The sequence below is a fragment of the Aedes aegypti genome, chromosome 2 (assembly GCF_002204515.2).
Source record: "Aedes aegypti strain LVP_AGWG chromosome 2, AaegL5.0 Primary Assembly, whole genome shotgun sequence".
Lineage (NCBI taxonomy): Eukaryota > Metazoa > Arthropoda > Insecta > Diptera > Culicidae > Aedes > Aedes aegypti.
In genome coordinates this window covers 116,472,116-116,492,992 of record NC_035108.1, presented here as the reverse complement: position 1 = coordinate 116,492,992, position 20,877 = coordinate 116,472,116, and the positions used below count along the sequence as shown (strand labels likewise).

At 36.6% G+C, this 20,877-nt stretch overlaps 1 protein-coding gene across 1 annotated transcript in view; it reads left to right on the top strand.

Moving 5' to 3' along the window:
- The first annotated feature begins 11,507 nt into the window (after nt 1-11,507).
- The window catches only part of LOC5565543 (ankyrin repeat-containing protein kinase A), a 540,177-nt gene continuing 530,807 nt past the window's right edge, over nt 11,508-20,877 (top strand). Inside the window, exon 1 of the mRNA XM_021842078.1 lies at nt 11,508-12,811. The gene's annotated coding sequence lies outside the window, so the exon portion shown is untranslated. The remainder of the gene's footprint in view (nt 12,812-20,877) is intronic.

Sequence of the window (20,877 nt, the reverse complement as noted above, 5' to 3'; positions counted from 1 at the left end):
GACTTCATCAAGTTTGATATGTCGTAAGATAGGTCTCAAGATCGCCAATATACTGGCCACTTCCTCTGGGGAACAGGGTATCCAAAACAACCTGGCATGTTATCAAGTCATCCAGGAACCTTTGAATTACCCTTCTTTAGCCTTGATTTGTAAATTTATGAAGTTTGATGTTGCCAGCTAGGTTTCAGAACCGACTGTTGAGAGGCCATTTCCCCCAGGGAACCGGGAATTCAGAACAATCCGGCATGTGGTCAAGTCATTCAAATACATTTGAACCACCTGTAGACTTAATTTTCAAATTCATGAAAATTGATATGTTGCAAGCCAGGTTTCAGATTCGCCAATATGATGGCCACTTCCACCAGTGAACCGGTATTTGGAGTAACCAAGCATGTCATCCAAAAACGGTCGAACTATTTTTATTTAGACTTGGTTTGCTAAATCATGAAGTTGATTTGTCGCAACCCATGGACTCGAAATTAAAGTGGTTACTAAATCTTCAAGTGGGATTATTTCAGTATTCCTCGTGATAAATCCAAAATTACGGTAAATTTCTAATCAATGACGGCGGTTCAAAAAAAATGAAAAATGTTGTGATTGACCCTGAAAATTCAACTGAAATTCATTGAAAAACGGATGGGAAATAATATGTTGATATTGAAAATTTCAATAAAATTTGACGTCAGACTCGCATGAATGATGAATGCATCCCGATAATACAAACACATAAAACAGGTTGTGTTCCACATAGGATGTAAAGCCAACGTAAGAAGATGTTCCAAACGATTTTCCCAAACACCAGCTAATTCAAAACTGACAACTGGATATTATGTTCGAGATTAGCGCAGCGAATTGTATAGTGTGACAGTTATGCGTAGAAATACAGTAGTGGGACAGTTATGCGTGGAAATTCAACAATGGGACAAATTGACTTGGCTTGCTTTTCATTGAGTTTCCGAACAAAGGTTATTTTTGGTGAGTGTTTTCTGAAACTATACGTAATAATAAACTGTTTGATGACAAAAAGTCAAAATGGACAAAAAGTAGTTTAGTTTAGTAGAATTCATTTGGGGATTGCTCAAACAGATTTCTCTCTGAGAAATAAAAATATCAAAAATTCTTCTTGGCATACCTTCTGGAATGCTTTCACGGTAAATATCAACCACTGTTATCTTCCCAGTCCCCCTTTTTTACCTATAAAATTTGAACAAAATAAAAATGTTAATAATTTGCATTTTGGTTATCTAATTAATCTAATCTAAGCGCTTGCACAGCCAATATTGAAAAGCATTCTGGAAATACCTAAATATATTCAGGTATTTTCTTGTTAGTATTAATATTTGCAGAATATCAGCGATATGATACAAACATTAAAATGGCCAGGCCCACTGTGCAGACTTTGGGGTAGAAGAAAATTGAAAAAAAATAATGACTAGGGAAAGTGTACCAGTTATGGTCATAGTGGTTCCCTATTTGGCCAAAGGTGAAATTTTGATAACTTTCACATCTTAAATCTTTTTGAATGTTTTAACATCAAGATATATCTTTAATCTAACTACTATGAAGCACAAACATTTTCAAAATTTGATGACATTAAAGTAATCACGTATGGCGAAATAGGAAACCACTATGTCCATAACTGGTACACCTACCCTATTAGGTTATCCACGCATGAATGAACTAATGGACTAAAATTTTGCAATTCCAGGAAGGAAAAAACGGGGACAACCGTACCAACCGTTTCAATTCAGGGTTATAGTTAAAATCGTTGGTAGTGGCGTTGCTAGAAAAGTTAATGCACACTCCATTGCTGTTCTCCTGGGACATAGGCATTTCTTCCTCATGTCCTGGATTTAGAGCCTAGGTTTAAGCGCCTTTCCTCGCTCTCGAGATGAAAAGTTATTTTGCCCCTTTTCCGCTATACAAGAACAGACACAGTTGCCCATAAATTCAAACACATTTGTGCAAAGTAATCTATATAAATAAAAATGGAGTGGTGTTTGTATGTCACGAAATGGCTTGAAGACGGTTCAACGGATATTCACAATTCTTCCACTGTTGCATTCGTTCAGGGTTCCGACGTGTTCGTGCGTAGAAAAAGTTTAAGTTAAAGTCGTCGGAATAGTTGTAAAAACGGATAAAAACTAATGTGTCATTTTGCACGGGAAGTTGCATGCCATTTTCAACAGCCTACTTGATGGCAAGACGAAGTTTGCCGGGGCCACTAGTTAACAATATATAACAAATATATACGATACAAAAATAAAATAAAAACAAACATATTCTTTTTCTATGATATATCTCACAAAATATGAGACCATATGTACAATTTTATCAACATTAAATATTGAGTATTAAAAACGATTTCACCAGAATTCAGTAGTGTACCAATGTTTGATGTTTTTGTACACCTGGATAATGGATCCCGCTGTTACCGCCAATGATTACATGTTGCGCTTGAAGCAATCACTGGTAGATTTTCGGTGGTCAGCAAAGACCAGATTGGTATTGGTGCATTGTCCCGGACTCCAGTACATTGTACTTCTTGTTCGTCTATTCACAATCCAAAGTCATTTCCTCCGGCTGAACTCGAACTCACACATTGTCAAGAAGTTCACCGTATTTCGAAACAGCAGTAACATTGTGCTCGTAAAACCTTCACAACAACTTGCTTTACTGCTTGATACATACGCTTTAATATCCAACATTGAACGTAATTAATACAGCAAATAATCAAATGGTGATAGGTCATTTGGCATACAGCCGTTTGGCATAAAGTCGTTTGGCATAATGGTCATTCGGCAAAAATTGTTTGGCATAATGGTCGTTTGGCATAATGGTCATTTGGCATAATAGTCGTTTGGCATAATGAGTCTGAAACCAAGATTTTTTTCAATTTTTCACATTTACGTTTTTATTGAATCTTTCTGATTTTGTTTTGGAGTCAATTGATACAAAATGACACTTTATTCGACAATCATTCGCTCTTGAATAAATTTAAGCATATTTACCGCTGGGGCCCAGATAGCCGTAGCGGTAAACGCGCAGCTATTCAGCAAGACCAAGCTGAGGGTCGTGGGTTCGAATCCCACCGGTCGAGGATCTTTTCGGGTTGGAAATTTTCTCGACTTCCCAGGGCATAGAGTATCTTCGTACCTGCCACACGATATACAGTGAGAGGCAAAATAAAGTGCCCACCTTATCAGTTTTCGAATTTCTCTCATTGATTTGGTTCAAATTAAAGTTAACACACCTAAATCTTTTGTGATATTTTATTTTTGATGTTCTTTTAAAGTTGCACTTACGAAATTTTGATTAAAAAAAGAATTTTACTTAAAGAAAAAGAAAATCAATTTGTATTGAAAAAAAAGTAGTGACAAAAATAAGTGCCCACTTCCTTCTTGGCCCCAGAAAAGATGATTTAAGAAAAATAAAAAGCAATTTAATAGTTAATGTGTCCTCCTTTGGCCTTAAGGACTTGCTGGAGGCTCTTCGGCATGCTTTTCACCAGGTTTTGTAGGTGTTGTGGATCTAGTTCTTCCCAGGCGCGCTCCAAGGCTTCAAAATAATTATTTTTGTTGGTAACACCAGTTTTTTCAACCCTAGCATCGAGAATCGCCCACAAATTCTCGATGGGGTTGAGGTCTGGGCTTTGTGGAGGCCATTCCAGCGGTTTAATCCGACAAGACCGGAAGAAAGACTTGGTCTTCTTTCCAGTATGCTTCGGGTCGTTGTTCTAGAGAAATATGAATTTCTCTTCAAGGCCCGTCTGGATCAGCGAAACCTCCAGATTTTCCAGCAAGATGTTAATGTAGGAATCTGCCGTCATTATTCCGTCGATTTTCACGACGCTTCCTACTCCACTCCATGAAAAACACCCCCAGACCATCACATTTCATCACATCACACTTCCATGCGTCACCGTTCCTTGGATGTGGCGCTCCTGAAGCTCGAGCTGTCTAACCGAGAGCGGCGGGCTCGTGTGTGATGCAGAGCACCACATCCAAGGAACGGTGAAGCATGGAGGAGGAAATGTGATGGTCTGGGGGTGTTTTTCATGGAGTGGAGTAGAAAACCTCGTGAAAATCGACGGAATAATGATGGCAGATTCCTACATTAACATCTTGCTGGAAAATCTGGAGGTTTCGCTGATCCAGACGGGCCTTGAAGAGAAATTCATATTTCTCTAGAACAACGACCCGAAGCATACTGGAAAGAAGACCAAGTCTTTTTTCCGGTCTTGTCGGATTAAACCGCTGGAATGGCCTCCACAAAGCCCAGACCTCAACCCCATCGAGAATTTGTGGGCGATTCTCGATGCCAGGGTTGAAAAAACTGGTGTTACCAACAAAAATAATTATTTTGAAGCCTTGGAGCGCGCCTGGGAAGAACTAGATCCACAACACCTACAAAACCTGGTGAAAAGCATGCCGAAGAGCCTCCAGCAAGTCCTTAAGGCCAAAGGAGGACACATTAACTATTAAATTGCTTTTTATTTTTCTTAAATCATCTTTTCTGGGGCCAAGAAGGAAGTGGGCACTTATTTTTGTCACTACTTTTTTTTCAATACAAATTGATTTTCTTTTTCTTTAAGCAAAATTCTTTTTTTTATCAAAATTTCGTAAGTGCAACTTTAAAAGAACATCAAAAATAAAATATCACAAAAGATTTAGGTGTGTTAACTTTAATTTGAACCAAATCAATGAGAGAAATTCGAAAACTGGTAAGGTGGGCACTTTATTTTGCCTCTCACTGTACGCATGCAAAAATGGTCATTGGCATAGTAAGCTCTCAGTTTATAACTGTGGAAGTGCTCTTAAGAACACTAAGCTGAGAAGCCGGCTCTGTCCCAGTGGGGACGTAACGCCAGAAAGAAGAAGAGAATATTAGAAAAGTTATTGCCAATAGTATTTTAATTTTTATCCAGAAATTATCCGCTATTGGAACAAATTTTTGCACTAAAGAATTTTATATATTTCGCACAAATTTACCCTTCTTTTAATTGTTTTTTTTTCTAAATATGATGTAACCATAATAATAGGTATGAAAACAGTCGATTTAAATTTAAATAAATTTCTCCTTCTTTTATGCATAGGCTGTTCTTTGGAGCTATATTTTTCATGTATTTTTTTTGTTTCCAACTGACAAAAGGGAGGCAATCGATAACATTGATCTGTTCAAATTATCAGCGAAAAGAGAAATCGATTACTGCAGTTACTTCGATGGGTTGTACTACTTTTCCCCGAATGTCGGTTCCCCGAATGTCGTTTCCCCGAATGCCAGTTCCCCGAATATCCCGTTTTCTCGACTAGCCCACTTCCCCGAAAAGTTTTTAGTACTCATAATTGTCGTAATTTCATACATTTCTGGGTGGTGAACGAACTGACCATGTAATATGAGCCCTTCTTCATTTAATTGGCGGTTCTTTCGAGTTTTACCGTTCTCCGCATTTTTGTCAACATGTGTACAGCCGAGGATGACAGAATATTTCCTTCTTTCTCGTCACAACTTCTTTTCCTTCTTTCTCGTCACAACTTTCGGGAAAACCAGTCATTCGGGGAAAACTAGTACAATCACTTCGATGATTCTGACCGCACTTTTCTGTCTTTTCGTTTTATTATGCCGCAATAATTTTTGACGTCCATTCTTCTATTGGTTTAATTATAAATATACATTTTGCCTTTTTCAAAAATAGGCTGTTCTTTATATTTATATTGTTTTAAATTTTATTATTTAGTAAAGCCAAATGTTGACCATTTTTATATTGTGCTGTTTTTTCAATTCTTGCCAGATGTGTTGTTAGAATGATAATTACTTTAGAACCTGCCAATATTCAACATATACTTTTTTAAAGGCAAACGCGTGATCTCTTTCCGAGATCTGCTGGAAAAAATATTATTTCAATCACAAATTTTCCCTTCTCTCGATAATAGACGATATTTTTGATGTACACTTCCAAAATTAGAATTCATATTGAACCGTTGAAAAGTTTTGCCACAAATATTTTCTTTTAAAGATGTGTTGATCATTTGAGCTATGCTGTGAAAAGATTTTTTGCGTTAGAGCCTTAAACATTTTAAACGAAAAATAATCTGCTCTGGTATATAGGCTTTTTTGGCATTAAATCGCACTGATAGATCTTTGGATTAGAGCTTTTGATATTTTGCAAAAAAATCTTTTCTTTATTTATTTTTATTTCAATTCATGTAACGTAAGGACAATCCTTTTCAAAATGTTACACTGTGGTGTATATAGTTTGTCAATGAACAATTTTAACTCTACATCTAATTTAAGTTCCTGAATTTGACTATTTGACCTTTTCACCGCATTCGTTCGATTCGTTCTCTGAGTAGACCCTTTCTGAAGACTATGATTGAGGACGGAGATTTGAGTAATGGAGATAAATAATTCCAATTATGAATGCCTCTCACAAACAAAGATTGGCCATAATATGCCGAAGAATGCTGAGGTATGACTAGACTCAATGTCCTTGTGTTTCTCAAGAACTGAGGTTCTGAGAGTGTAAAACTGGCTAAACTGGCACCCAAGAAGAACATCTTGTAAATGGGTAACATGTGAGAACCTATTAAGGTTAAAAACATATCTGATACACGCATTTAGGGCAACTCGTAACTTATTTAACGACAAAGCTGAAGCATGACTATACACGAACTCCCCGTAAATAAAATGAGGTAGTATAAGCGACTTAAATAGCTTAATATTCATAGATGTGTCAAGGTGTCTGCTAATCATGTTGAGTCTTTTAAGTGTGCCATAGATTTTACCACATTAACCATTAATAATAGCAGCCCATGATAAGTTTGTGGTGAATATCACACCAAGATTATCAAGTCATTTTCATCGAATGTTACGTCCAGACTGGGACAGAGCTAGATCTGCAGCGAAAAATTTTATGAGCGTTCCCTTGATGAGTAACTGCGAACTTTTTTTTTGCCAATTTACTGTTTCAAATATGTATATCGCAACTAGCTCAAAGACACTGTATGTTGTGAGATGTAGAGACCCGTCACGAGTTTCATTTAGAAATGTTCTCTAATGTCACAACAGTTTTGTGATTCTTTGCTTGGAAAATCTCTGAACGAACACCACGCTTGTTTATAACCTACCAAAACTTTTTGCTATGGGCTCGGTGGTGTTGATCTCGGTAAAAGCTTAAAAATGCTGATATTTATTTTAAGTCAATCATTATGCCAAACGGCCATTATTCCAAATGACCATTATGCCAAACGACCATTATGCCAAACGACTTTATGCCAAACGGGGTACAATCAATCAAATCACTACATATTATAAAACTGAGAGTTCTAGAATTTGACGGATGATTTGTTTTCACGTCCTTTGTTGAGCACAGCACGCTTCGATCTCCCTGAAGCACTCCTTCCTAATAATTTGCATTTTGGTTATAGGGTAAGTGTTTCCTTAGTTGTGGGTGTTCCTATAGTTGCGGTAGTGCCGTTTTCACTGTTTTTATCACATTAACCACAGAAGCGACACTGCCAATCGACGTATTGGCTTGTTGATACACGGAATAGTTGAAAAGAGCGTTCAAATTGCTTTAATGTGTTCTTATAGTGGAGGATCCCATAAGAAAACAACGGATACCGCAACTGTAGGAACACAAATTAAAAATATACCGCAACTAAAGGAACAGTGTACCAATAGTGGAGGTATTATTTTTCACTGACATGCCGTGGATTACTGCGATGAAATCATTTTTCTCATTAAGTCAATGGCCGTTACTTTCCGTTACAACATTAACCTGTACATTAATTGCGTTTCTTGAATATAGGCGGTTGAATGAAATTCAATCGTGCTTAGTACCTCCACTATTGGTACATCTACCCTAATGCTCAAATTGAAAAATACGAGGTCATAAGTATTCAGTAATTTCTCACATATATTTACTGATACATTTCATTACAATTACCTTTAGGGCCCTCTGAAAAGTCCTTCTAGGGGTCCGCGGACTACAGGTTGGAAAACCATGCCTTAAAATAATGCATGGAATCATTTCTAGGGAAATCCAAGAAGGAAAGCTTGAAGAAATAATATAAAAAATCCTGACCATAGGTGATAAAGGTAAGCTTACACATCGGGCAAGGAGATTCTTGTCATGCTTCCCAAACAATTGCTCTATCAATTAGTCCATTAAGCACTTCTAAAGCTATGGGACGACGAAGAAATGTCAACCGATTAACAAAAAAAAATCTGTGTCCATTAGGGAGCGGCTTACTTTTCAAAAGTTCTCAAAATCAAAAATTCGTGTGCTCTACTGAATTCAAATCACATTAAAAGAGAAACCTCAAAATCTCAGCCAAAAATATTAACATTTAGAGATGGCGCAAGCGTCTTGAAGGTGAATTTTCAGGTTATAATAAATCTCCTTGAGTGAAGTAAACATAACTTTGTTATTTTTCAAACGATTCCAAAACTTTCACCATCAATACCTTCAAAATTAAATTTATGAAAACTTTGTGGAACATGAAATTTGTCCTAAATCAAAACAAGTTTTGGATAAAATTATTTATTCCAAATATTTCTTCATTTTGTTGAAAATTTAAAACTTTGTTTGACCATAACTTCATGATTACTCAACCGATTCCAAATGTTTTTACATGCTTTTGAAGCTGATTCAATTGTTCTCAAACCTCTCATATATCACATTTCACTGAAAAAAATATCTTGACCAAGTTATGCATCAAAAACTGCACAAAAACATGAATTTTTAACGAAAAATGTCAGTTTTTTTTAAATTTTTGCCAGTTAAATATTATTTCTAAAGCTGAAACCGGTTTTTGTCATTTGTTAAACCTTTGAGAAGGACTTTACAACAATTCTTAAATAATATTGAAACAAAAATAAGTTTGCAAATGTTAAAAATATTTGCATTATTCAACTCGTAATTAACGCAAGATGCTTTATAAATTTAAGTTATATAGAAAAAATGCAAATTCCGGCGAAAAAACTTAAATACAATACTGACCCGATTTTGTCAGCCTATTTTAAATTTTTTTAAAATTTGTTTTCGTCGTGTTTTACCAAGTTTACGTTAAAATTGATGATGATGTTTGATGTTATGCACGCATGGGCGCAACCAGGGGGACAATGGCAATGCCTTTTATTACGGGAATCAAACTTGAGTTTAAATTCTTCAACGGCTGTCTCCAGGGCTCGTATTCATACAAAAATAAAATCATGATAGATTGGAAACTTATGGAGTCCATCAAACAATGAACCTTTTGAAAAACATCTTGCCAGAAACTATTCGAATGTTTTAGTATCCTTAGTCTTCTTAGTCTTCTTAGACTTCTTAGTCTTCTTAGTCTTCTTAGTCTTCTTAGTCTTCTTAGTCTTCTTAGTCTTCTTAGTCTTCTTAGTCTTCTTAGTCTTCTTAGTCTTCTTAGTCTTCTTAGTCTTCTAAGTCTTCTTAGTCTTCTTGGTCTTCTTGGTCTTTTTTTTTCTTAGTCTTCTTGGTCTTCTTAGTCTTCTTGGTCTTCTTGGCCTTCTTGGTGTTTTTGGTCTTTTTGGTCTTTTTTTTTTCTTGGTCTTCTTGGTCTTCTTAGTCTTCTTGGTCTTGGTCTTCTTGGCCTTCTTGGTGTTTTTGGTCTTTTCGTTTTCTTGGTCTTCTTAGTCTTCTTGATCTTCTTAGTCTTATTGGTCTTCTTAGTCTTCTTGGCCTTCTTGGTCTTTTTGTTTTTTTTCTTGGTCTTCTTGGTCTTCTTGGTCTTCTTGATCTTCTTGATCTTCTTATTGGTCTTATTGTTGTCTTCTTCTTCTCTTCTTCTTGTTTCCTTATTTTCTTCTTCTTGTCTTCTCCTTGTCATCTTCTTGTCTACTTCTTCTTCTTCTTGTGTCTTCTCACCCTGTTTTGAGGCCGTTCAACCCCATCTATATGGCAAACATCAAACGCTTGAATAGTTTTCAATACTAATGTAGAATGCCTCCCACATTCACATTATCATACCCTGAGATCGCATACAAGTCTTTCGAATCCCGTCCATACTGGAGTTCAAGAGCAATCGTTTGTCCATCTCCCACCTAGCGGTTTTCTATACATCACGAACAGTGGTATGCAATGCGTCGCGCTACATTTTCTCCATTCAAGTGAAAGACAAAGTATATCGTGAGAGTAAGAGAACGTTCTCAATCTCTTTATTGTGCTCTCCCGGTGCGAGTCGTGCATCACACACTGACTTTCCACAAACTTGCAATGAATCGTGTGCCAGCTATAACCGGCTATATAATGTAGGTATTATCATTCAGTAGGGTGACAAAGAGACAAACGAATGGCTGGCGCTTTTTTTCGATGAATGGTCTCGCAATGCGCTCAGATTGAGCGAGTAGGGGTTGTGCTCATAATTTATTGAAATGTGATTATCGTCAGGCAATGCTCACGTACGTTTTGATTTCCACTAATTTATAAGTGGGTAAACCAGCGAGCCGCAATTGAATTGGCATTGAAAAGAGTGAATTTCAGAAACGATAAATTATACTTGTATTATGTGATGATTTATGACTTATATTGAACGAATTGTAACGTGATTTATGACTTATATTGAACGAATTGGAACGCACCTATAAATAATAATAATTTTATTCACAATCGTCAAGATTCCATCAGGTATATGTTATAACGCATCGCTTCACCAAGCATAGGAGACTACCAGATCCTTTCCTTATCAAGGGAATATCCTTTTCATTACAACTGTGGAGATGCAGAGGTATACTCGGTCTCTAGAATCAATTATTGTTTCACTACCAATAAGACCGTAAAGACGTGGTCAGCGCCGTAATTGACTTTTAAATTTTGGTCTCTCAATTTGTGTATATTCGGAATGGTTAGCTAAACCCAAGCCATATTCATTAAATCTCTGTGCAACTTCGATTGTTCTGGACAATCACGGAGTAGCAACTACGAATAGTAAGTCATCTATTTCTATGCATATGCTCATCTTCACGTCATAAATGTGTAAATCTACCAGAAACCAAAACTGGGAAAATAGAGAAAAGAATTTTCGGCAATTTCGTACAACTTACACAGACAATGTGTAACCGAAGTTACGAGTGTAGTGGGTTCGATTCAGCTAGTTCACCTCAAGCAGTGGGAGGTCAACGTGATACATCTTTAAAGTCTCATAAGAGATTGCACAGTGAGACGCTAAGAATTGCTCACCCATATTCATGCTTGTTTTACTGCAGCTGGAGAGTATTTGAGAATCAATCCGCTTCTACTGCAAATTGAATTTTAAAAGATTTCAGCAAAACAACTTTGATTGAAAAAATTAATAATAATAATTCTGTACAAAACTAACGCAATTTAGGGAGAACAATTCGATGCCCGAGAAGCAGGAGAGCATCACTTTATTCTCTCGTTTCTCACGAGAGAAAACGCATCGCCCGCAAAGAGAAAGAGACTCAAAGTGATGCTGCATGCAGCGAATGCTTTTCGAAGAGCAGATCTGCAGAACTTCACCACCCGGGCGGTTCGTTTCTCGTGTGGAGTTGTGAAGTTGCTGTTGATGCTACTGCCGCTATGAGCACTCCAACTGCTTGCCGTATGACTTTTCTGTGAGGGGGACATGAGTTCAGAGCGGCCGGATTGCAGGCGAAAGCGAAACCTCCGTCAGTCCGTCTAGTGACTTTCGAGTGAACGGTGGTAACCCCAAACCTTTGGCGCTTCGGTGTTCTGTGCGGTTCGTCTTCGGCTGCTTAGCGGGGACGACTTTGGATGTTTTTTTTTTCTGTTAGCTGTTTGAAGATGGTTATCAGAGAAGCTAGTTAATCAAGTGAAGGACCTCGGTTTTTCTTGCGGATGACCTACAAGTGCGAATGGGTAGATGTTGATGAAATTCTGATTCTCTGCAACCGGGGGCAAAGAAACGTAAGGCACAGTGTTGGATTATGTAACGTGACTCCCCCGACTTTGATCGATGATCGACGGTTAAGTGATTGTTAGGGAGAAATATATGTTTCGAGTGTCGATGGGATGCGAGACCCTAGAAGGTGTTATTGAATCAGTGTGCAGTGTGGAGTCAAACCAGTGATTGTTAGCTCTGCTGCGTTCGGAGCGTAGATCCAGTACAGAAGAAGTGCCAGCGCAAACAACAATTTGATGAAGAAGGTCCAGGAAGACACCGAATCGGATAACGAGTTTCTCGAAGATGCAATGTGTGAAGTGAACTGATTTTTTTGCTTTGAGATTTTGAATGTTCGGTCCATCTCGTGACGGGGCACAGTGGATAAGCCCACATCGACTCGGCAAGTTGTGAATTGGCTTCTCGCCTTCCAAACAAGAGATGATGCTTCAATGAATGCAGCGCAGCCTCCGCAATGCCGGATTCGACTTATGCAAATGAGGATCGACATGTTAATAAATTATGAACGCACCAATGAAGACGGATGCTGGATGCCACTGCACGGGGGCAGGTTCTGATCTTGGTTAGAAGTGCATTTGGAAACTGAAAGTTGTGAAACCTGTATCGCCAGCACAGTTTGTATTGTGGAAGAGAATAAGAATCGCTACAGTCGTAGTACAACTGAAATGAATATCTAGTGAAACTTCAAGTGAACCGATACAACGGAGTGCCAGTTGACATCAAATAACCGATCCATAATAAGTGAGGTGGAGAATCTGTAACTGTGAGGCGATAGTGAACGATCTTGAATCTTGAGAGAGGAAGCAGAAAAAGGCACGGCCGAAGGTGGATTTCCAAAACGAGCAGGCGGCTTCCACAATCGAAGTTGTGAAGTTTGGCGCTAACGATCGATTGTGTGTTAATTGCCCGATTAGGTAAGTATTGTATATTGTAAACGGGGTTGGCCCGGGGCAGACTGCCAGGTGTATTTGGAAGAAGAAAAGTTATTTTTGTGTTGTGTGTTGTAGGTGATGTTACTTTAGTCACAATAAATCGGGAAAACTCCATGCTACACAAAAATGAATTGCATTTGTAGGGGGATTAGGGGCATAATGAACATACGGGGCGAAATGGACACCCCCTCAAAATCTGAGAATATGCATACTTCGTCAAAAGTTCATACACTGCATAAAATCTGTATTGCATTTGAAATGTTTGACAGTATAAAAGTTTATTTTTTGCTTCAATTGTCCTTCAAAATTTGACTTAGAGTTTTTCTTAGTTTTAAATTGGCATATAAGCAAGGCCGTGGAAGAATATAATTTTTGAGCAAAGTGAAAAACCCAAAAAGGTTCTTTTTGGCTATTATGATCGAGGGAGAGCCCCCAATATGCAATAGAACGATTGACAGTCATTAAATATTTTGGAATCACGAAATTTCATGCAGGTGTTCATTTCGCCCCGTTACCTTTTTACCAGCCCTGTTTTCGACTCAATTTTCTTTCTCACTTTTCTGACATATGATATGATTTTTATCACCATGAATGAGTGTAGCACGTCGTACTAACATCAAACTTGAAAACTAGCCGGGGGTAAATTAAAAACATTGCCATTTTATGGTCCTAAAACGAACATTTACTTAACGTGTCCATTATGCCCCGAATTCCCCTACAAAAGCAAAATGTGTAATCATGTCAGATTTTGATATCGAATTTTATTATTGTTAAGAAGAAAAGTGGTCGTTCTGGAATTAAATTGCAATTCCCTTACGATGCTTACGATGACGACATAGCTCCATGAGTTAAATTCAGTCTATAGATTTGTATTGTAGATGAAAATTGATTAGTATTACAGTACGTCCTATGAACAAATGCGAAAATTGTACGAACTCGAATTTACCAAAACAAGCCTTTTTTCATAATATTCATAAATGAATGTTATTCCTGCCTACTATAGTATTTTCGGGCATGACCTCGCCATCTAGAACAATCTCTGTCATCTATTTTTAACTAACCTAAATAATGTACCGATACAACAAAGTTCGAATATTTTGCTCTCTCAAATTCAAATTCGAAGAGTCAGAAGAGATAATTGATCGTTGGATACTCTGGTAATCACAGTCCACCTTTAAAAGTGGCATTTAATTGTTAAAAATATAAGTTTGTTTGGTTTCAGAAGATAAAGGAATATATGGCCAGATACATGGTTCGGGACCAATTGCATCTTATGTGTTTTATGTGTCTTCATTATTCATCAAAGTTTAGTAGAAAGTAAATAGTGAGGTCTATATGAACTTTTTGAAGAAGAAATTTCGTCTTTTGGTTGGAGACAATTTTGAAGAACACCAGCTCATAGTTTATCTGTGTTTTGAAAGCTTTCATTACAGACATTAGACTTGATGTATTGTGGTTATCCTTTAGGTCATAAATCAAAATTGCCTTCAACAAAATCGCGAACAAGATGTCATAATTGTTTTTTGCTGAATTCTTGCTTTTGCGTTTCGATGTGGGTCATTTAATTGAGATGAGTTAAGTGGAGATATAAATTATAAAAATCGAAATATATTGAACACTTTCCATACATTTCCAGAAATGTTAGCGATTCTCTACAAGTAAGCTAGTAATGGCACTTGTTTTCAATAAGGTTTTTATCGATCTCAATGAATAAAGAAATAAACATTTGCAAATTTTGTTTGGAAACTATTGGCGTTACCCAAGTAACACCGAAAACATCTTTCTTTTCAACAGATAGTAAATGATGTTGTATAAGTGTATTATATGCGAATACCATGACAGCTTGTGTGATGTTTAAGTCTTAAATTAGTATTCTCAAAACATAATATGTCCAAACATTGAATCAAAGATTGACAAGCTATCTACGTAAAATTATAGCTCCTTGAACGTTTATATAACTTCATTTGTTTTGTATTCTTTCTTCTAAATATTAATCACAATAAGCTCTAGAGATGTATTTTAAAATGATCGTCAACAAAATTCAAACATCATCTTGAAGCTACATTGTCATGACCGATTTTTTCTTTTCGACCTTCGCAATTGTTGTTTACTCCCGTCTACCAATGTTCACTTCATAAACGATCTTGCGGTCACAATTAAAGCTTACTATCAGCTGGTGAAAACTCCACAGTTAATAGAACACTACATCTTTTTGAAGCATTCTAATGAATAATGACCTGCTGGAGTTTTAACGTTTGGCCAGAACTGCTGGATGCTGACATATTGAACCAGGCTGAGTGTGAATGGATGTTCTAGTGACTGTTGCTTGACGGCTAGCGTGAACATTTTTCCAGAAATCCCGACATTTAATTGATATACAGGTGTTTTGTTTTGCCGCACTTTCTAAGTTTGTCTCACATTCAAAGATAGAACTTAGCTTCAATCATGTTTTTCTGCAGCCGAATCACTATGGTCCATTTATTTCCCAGCAGTCCGCCAGCAGCCTTGTTAAGTGTTTGGTTTCATTTATTTTTCTGGAAGCCGCAAATCCATCTATGGCTTGCTTGATTATTCTCGCTCTCAATGCATTAAAAAATACGAGTTACTGCAATGATTGCGTCCTTCAACTGCAATATTTACAAACAAATATTATTTTGTTGTAATGATTGATTTCAGTTCGTTGTAAAGTATGCTCTAATTTAGTTATTTTCGTGTTATAACAACAATCGCAATACATAATAATAGCCTATTTGAAAGAAAATTTCAAACATGCTCATAAGGTGTATTATTGATGTATATTATAAGCTCTTTTATAAACGTCGAATTAGATTGTTGTCAGGACATAAATAGAGCGTTATGATAACAAATATACAAATTAAAGCTGGACTAGTAGAGTTAGAAAATACATACTACACTACTGGCTAAATATATTAACCTATGGCAGCAAAGACTTGATGTAATGGATGCGAACTCGGTGATCTTGATAAGAGACATTATTATAAATATAATGTAACAGGGCAATTTTCAGTTATTTGTTTTTTTATTACTTCGGATTTATATCGTACGATGAACCAGTATCTTTTCATAGATAAATAAATTTGTGCTGGTAATATAAGCTGTCTAAACATTTTTCAACGGCACTGTAAGCTCGTGCCATATTGTTTTCTTTGTACACAAAACCAAAAATTTCGAAAAAACTACTATTCTGACGATTTAGTATTTTCTTTTTTAATTACTTCACTGGCGCATGAATTTTGTGAGGATGAAACGAAAAATTGCACTATGTATCTTGAGCCGCATTGAAAATATGACTCTCAATGCTGATTATAACGCATTTGCCCAATGTTTCTGTGATTTGACACATTTATGGGGATCACCGATTTCATCACTTGGAATTTTCGTTTGGGTTTCAGTAGCCATATAAATTCCAAACATTTTGTTTGTCAATTTTCTAGAGTTCACTACGCTAGGCATGTTGTTGGGTTCGTTCTAACTTGAGAACATACAATGTTTGAAATACAAATGTTTGCTATAAGTTCAATAACTTACAAATAACTATATTTCAACTAATATAGCTTGCTGTTATACAATTGTATTTTCCAAGTCATATAACTTGAAATGACCTCGATACCAACAAAAGCAAGTGGTTGAAATATGCTTGTCTTTTGTGAGTATTTATTACTAACAAAAAACTATATTATATAAATTTTCTCATTTCAACCGTTGCTTCAATTATGTTGGGAGTACGTTAATAAATTGTGCATTGCACATTTATTTTAGTTCTATGAGTTTGTGTATCTATATGCAAGATGTTATATAAGCCGCCATGTTTTGCGCTTTTTAATTGCTATACATGTGCTTGATATTAAGTCAATAATACAAGAAAAATACAATCGGAAATGTTTAGAACGTGAATTTTTAATTTTTTTTATAGCAAGCTGTGTTACTTGGGTACTGTAAAGATTGTGTGTACCGTTTTTCTACCCACCGACTGGCTTGGATCTTACTCAATAAATATGATGCCTTTCAGTGCTATCGGTTAGCATTATTTCCAAGCTTCGACAATGATTCTCCAATCTTTCTGTGTTATTTTATGATCGAATCCTCTAAGATTTCATCTGACCATATGATTCTGATATTTCTATGCACTGTTTGCGCTCAACTGATTTGAAAATCACAAAATGTGTGTTGGTCCAATCCGGACCTTTTGATATGGTTCCCTACGGACCTCTTGATTTTCAATGCGGATTCACTCTATTCCAAGAGTTCAACCTATTGAAAGTCTTTCCGACTTGGTAGAAAATTGTTTCAGTTGCGGTCAGGGAAAACTCTTAGGAAAAATCTAAAAAAATTTCGACCACCAAGAAATACAGGAATCAATAAATCAGCTACTTGAAAAGCATCTCCTTCAATACCACATCCTATTTTGGATACAGCTTTCCGAAATAGTTTGACAATACGAGTGCTTAGAACAATGCAGTCAACTTTACCTTACCTTATGTGTTTTGAACCTGAACAGTTTAGTTTGGCTTCGTTTTATAATCACCTTAATGTAGTATACCTTGACCATAATTTGTAAGTCGATACTTCTACAATTTGATGTCTCGATGTCATGCAAAGTATCAATGTGTTGAAACTTTGCTATATTCAAAGCAAAGTATGTGTTCTTTATCTCGATATTTCCCATACACTGTGATCCGATCAAAATCGAGTTAGTGAGAATTGACTGTACTCAATTTTGAACCAGCTAAGGATTTCAACCACGTTTTTCAAATAAAATTCACATTATACTTGAGCTAGTTCTGACTCGAATTACATTTTTCACACATCGAGTTTAATGTTTATGCTTGCGCTTTCAGCTTTAACTAGCATAGAAAAAAAAAGATAAATTAGACGATGGTCTGAATTACAACATGAGAGGGTTAAAACATGTCTAGTCATGTCCTGGTAGGAGATATCACAAAACTCTCTGAGAGAAAAGCATGCGCGCTCAATCAGGCTTTCAAGAAAACACAAAACTTTCCATGTCCTTAATCGTGCTGAAAAGATATGGACGAAAAGCTGTTACTTGGTCCGAATTGAACCATATTCCCCTATTGCATAATTCTCACTTTGAGATGTTTAAAGTGCAAATTTTCGACAAATTATGCGCCTCCATGGAACATACGCAAAATGCAATTTTTCGTTGATGGTAACGCCTCTTTTTTTTCTATTCAATTTCATCGCATGAATAGTTTCTTTACACATTTTCATGATAATGATGCACAAATATGCTTTACATTGTTTCAGCCTGCCGGCTCCATCCATTCTAAACAACTTAAAGTGAATGATCACTTTGCTTTTTTAATGCCAACGAAATAACGTAGGCATGTCCACCAGTGAAACTCGACGGCTCTATATTGAAACGCCACGCAAAAAATATGTAAGATCTCTAAAAATTGGAAAAAAAATTGTGTAAGACCGTTTTTAATCAAAAAGTATTTAGTATTTAGTCAGCAGTTTTCCTCAAATAGGGTTGGCATGCCTATTACGGCTTAAACCAGCCGACGGTGTTTTGAAAATACCTGAAGGTCGTTGACACGAAAGGCCAGTTTTGTCCAAATTGACTTTTGTGTCTACGACCTTCAGCAGTTTTCGTTTTACCGATTTACTCAAAAGTAAGAAATAAGTTTGATATAGGCCAGGGCTTCCTAATCGGTGGTCCTCGACGGACTTTCAGAGGGTCCGCGAAGCCACTGTAAATAACTGTCGTTTTTTCTCCATTGATGAATGAATGTGAAAAATCGTTTATCTCGCTTCATTTCAAAAGATTTTTACCTACAAAAATTTTCAGAAAATGTTTCTAAATAGAATTCTGTCACAAATAAATTACAAACTTAGATATACGAATTTTGTTTTTCCAGTATGTATATTTGTGGGCTTCGTGGCCGTGCAGTTAGTGGTACCAAGCTTTTATGCCGCATCGTTTCAAGGAGTGTGGGTTCGGCAACTTTTCGTCAGGAACGTATTTCGACTGTGCCACTGGGCGCTGCATGCTAGTCCGTTATCTAGTGTGGTGCTTCCGTCAAAGGGCAAACTGTGCACGGGAAGCATTAACGTGCTGGTGTATTTTTTTAAATATTGAAATGAAACAAACATCGATTCCTGGAATTCATGACTCATCTGCGATTTAATTCTTGGCATTATTCGCCAGGATCCGACTGAGTCTCTATTCTATCAGCAGATGGAATTATTCCTGATATATGTACAAGTCTTTTAAAAGTTCATGGCGGATTTATTTTTTACAAAAATCTTCCAATGACCGTTGGTTGGTTCCCATGAATCCCGTTTGTAAGTTTTTTTTAATAGTCAATGCAGTTTTATATCGTGATGCTTTTTAGATATTTTACCTATCTAAGAAAAAATTGTGGTTAGAACTTCGCGGATTCTAATGAAACCCTTGGGGATACCCTAAGCAATCTTTTATTTTTTGTGAAAATAATTTATGATGGCGAACTTTGACAAATTTCTGGTGCAATTTCTGGCTGTTTGATTTTGAGGTCTTTCTTGAAAGTTCCTCATTGGACTCCTGGAAAGATATTTGGAAGACCTCGGATGATCTAAGCACAAATCTTGAATTATATTTCGATTACAGACGTGACATTTTGATATGTGCCTGCAAAGGATGTCTGTTATTCCATAATGCGATCCATGAAAGGCTTCCATATTTTTTTTCTCGTGAAAATCCATTTTCGGGGGCCTGCGGCAGATTGAAGACCTTCAAAGGGGGTTGCAGCTCGCGGATCGTTGAAGCCCTCCCGGAAATGAACAATTTATATGGATTATAGTGTCTGGTTTCAATTCCTAGCCGGTCAAGAATCTTTTCGTAATAGAAATTTCCTTGATTTGAGTATAAAGTATTACGATAATATACAAATGCGAAAAATACCAAATTTGGTTAATAAAGCTCTCAGTTAATAACTGTGCAAGTGCACTTAGAACAATAAGCCGATGAACAGGCTCTGTCCCTATTATAACGTGATGCCAAGGAGAAGAGGTTTGGAGTTGAGGTAGACGCATTCAGCTTGAAAACCTTTGATGTGAGTGATAACCTATACAAATTTCGCCAGTCATAGTGTTTAGAAAACGGGTTTGTATAGCAATTTAGGCTAGGAAATCTTGAGATTCTATTATAAACTCTAGGATTCTGTATTTCCAATGAGTGGTCTTGAATCCAAAAGGCATTCTGGATTATCCATGAGAGTTAGGATGCCTTGGGACTTTTTTAAACCCATTGAGGGTTCAGATTTTATGGTAGGTGTCTTAGTTGTTCAGTGAGACTGTTTGATTCCGATTGTCCTTCAATAATTCTGAGATTTTTATGAGAATTTTGAGATCACAGTCAAAATTCCGATGAGTAGTTTGGTTTTATGACGGGTGTTCTAAAAACTTAGGTGAGAATGATTTTGTAGACTTTTTTTTTATTTAGGTAAGAATTCTAGTATTCTTAAGAGAGTTCTGGAATTCCGATAAGCTTTTTGATACATACGATGGAATCTTAGGAACCCACAGAAATCCCTTTGATTTTAACAAAAAATCAAAACAATTTTTTTTGGTAGATTTCCTAAAATTTAGTTGGATTTTCTGGGTTCAGAATTCAGAATTCAGGGATTTCAACGACAGTTTTGATTCAGTTCTACAGTCGCCTCTCCACGTCTCGATATCGAAGGTACCATCGAGATAGGGAGAGATCGAAACATAGAACAAATTTTTAATGCAAACTAGATTGAAAATCACTCCGTTACTATGAAAATTGAAAACAAACAGACGTCATTTCGTCTTTGCAAATCGTTTTGAATCCGTGAAATCTAGTCTAGTAACCTTTGATAATGGGCATATCGACATACGGAGAGAAAATCGAGGATGAAAATCACATCGAGATAGGGAGATATCGAGATAAGGAGGATATCGAGATATGAAAAGTGAAAATGTATGCAGAATGAAGGGACCGAACAAACCATCGACATAGGGAGAGAGTAGATCATCGAGATGTGGACAATCGACTGTAG